We start from the raw sequence: 2,350 nt of genomic DNA, 5'->3' as shown, positions 1-2,350 counted from the left end.
CTTCTGCATCTCTGAACATAGAAATCGCTCCCTGAATTTAGTTGCCTCCAACTCTCCATGAACAGGCCCAGAGTCCTTCAGAAGAAAAGCACTGAGGGACAGAGACAGAAACCATGCAATGACAGCTGAAGGTTCTAGACATTGTTTGGAACTTTGATGGGAAACATGGGGTGGGGTGAGGGGTTAAAACCCTTCAGAGTCTTTATTTTCTTCAGTTCTCAATATGTAACCAGGTTAAGGCTCTTACTCTAGCATGCAGCTGACCTGACTCAACCCCTGGTCCCACATGGTCCCTGAACACCACTATGAATGATCCCTAAGAACAGAGCTATAAGAACCCCACCCCCCAAAGGTACCTTCAAAACACAAATAAAAAGAAAAGTAAAATGAGAGCACAGTTTTGCGAAAAAGAGAAGTGTGCTCTAATATTCACAAAATACCAGGGAATAGACCTTCAACTAACTTTTTTTTTTTTTTTTTACACAGTAACATGAACTGCAGATACCTAAACAGGTAAAGTGACTTCTTGGTGATCTTATTATGTTAGGGATCCTTTAAAATCTCTGATAATGGGGGGGGGGGTAGAGTGGGGGAGACAGGGAGGAAAAAAATAAAAATAAAACCTCTGATAAGATAATGGAGGAAGGCAGCAAATGGATCCATTGCTAATGTTGCAATTATTTATTCTGGAATTTCTGTGTTAATAAATTTTGTTATTTTTCTTATTGTTATTGGCTATTTTAAAAATCAGGGAACAGAGCAAGACATAGTATAGCAGATAAGGTGTTCATCTTGTACATAGACCACCAAGGTTCAATTTCTGGTAACCCATGTATTCCCCAGGGCCCTAAGCACAAACCTGGAGAAAGTCTTTAGCATCCCCAGATGCACCTATCCTCCTCCAAATAGATAAAGAGGGACCTTAAAGACCATACCTGATAGCAATGGGTAGAGAGGCTTGTAGTGCTGGGGACCAAACTCACAGCCTCCTATATACCAGGCATATGCTCTACTGTTTGAGCTCTCTCCTTGGCTCAAGTTTCCAGTTTTATTTATTTTTTAATTGAAATTTTGTGATTGAAGTTCTTCATAGTTGGGTTTCAGACATCCAATGAATCAGGGTCTATGCCAACACCAGTGTCCACCTCCCTCCACCAACGTTCCCCAAATGTATCCCATATCACCCCCCTTCTCCCCCAGACTGCAAGTATGTCAGGCCCATTTTAAGTTTGGATTGTTAAATTTTGAATCTCTTGATTCCACTGTCATTACCTTTGATTTGAATATTTAGTTCTGCCCTTTTTGACATCACCAATGCATCTGAGACCACTTGGTCCCTAACCCAAATCTTTTCATATTTGTGTTTCTTCTCTTCCACTCAGTTGTGTTCCTTCTCCTCACTATATTCTGAGACCAAGGCAACGACCATTTGTGTTTCTTCATGCAGTTATTCTAAATACCACATATAAGTGATATTCTGTATTTATCCTTCTTCTGGCTTACTTTATTTAACATAATATCTTCCAATTCCATCTTTGTAGCTACAAATTGCATGATTGTATCATTTCTTATAGTTATGTAATATTCCATTGGATATATGTACCGCATCTTCATAATCCACTCATCTGTTATTAGACATATAGGTTTATTCCAAGTCTTGACTACTACACTGAATACTGCAATAAATAGCCGTGTACATACATCCTTTTTGTCCATTAGTCTCTTCCCTTTGCTGCTGTTGCATTGACTGGATGTTACACAAGCTTAGCAATAGTGCTGCCACACTTGGTCACGGTGCTCCTTGGAGAATTTTAGTTGTTGTGCTTGCATAGTATTCACCAGGGGCAGCACAAGTCATTCTAGTGATCAAATTGTCACCACTGGGGATTGCAGATTGTGCTCTGTGGTGATAGGGAACCTAGGCAGCAGAGCTGCCAGGATAATGCTCAGTATGTAACATGAATGATTTTGGGGGGGGGGGTTTGAGTTACACCCAGCAGCACTCACGAGTTACTCCTGGCTCTATGCTCAGAAATCGCTCCTGGCAGGCCCAGGGGACCATATGGGATGCCGGGACTGGAACCACCATCCTTCTGTATGCAAGGCAAACACCTTACCTCCATGCTAACTCTCTGGCTCATAACATGGATTTATTAAAACTATTTTTGTCTTGGGACCATACTCAGTGGTGGTCAGGTTCTACCCCGGCTCTGTATCCAAGATAATTTCTTAGTGAGCTCAGGGGACCCTATGCAGTGTCAAGGATCTAACTGGGATGGGGCATATTAAAGACAAACACCTAACACCTTGTATTATCTCTCTAATGTTAGGTTTGTTTGTTTTGATTTGG

Source organism: Suncus etruscus, chromosome 3 (assembly GCF_024139225.1).
Source record: "Suncus etruscus isolate mSunEtr1 chromosome 3, mSunEtr1.pri.cur, whole genome shotgun sequence".
Lineage (NCBI taxonomy): Eukaryota > Metazoa > Chordata > Mammalia > Eulipotyphla > Soricidae > Suncus > Suncus etruscus.
Note: the sequence above shows the minus strand (reverse complement) of the source record.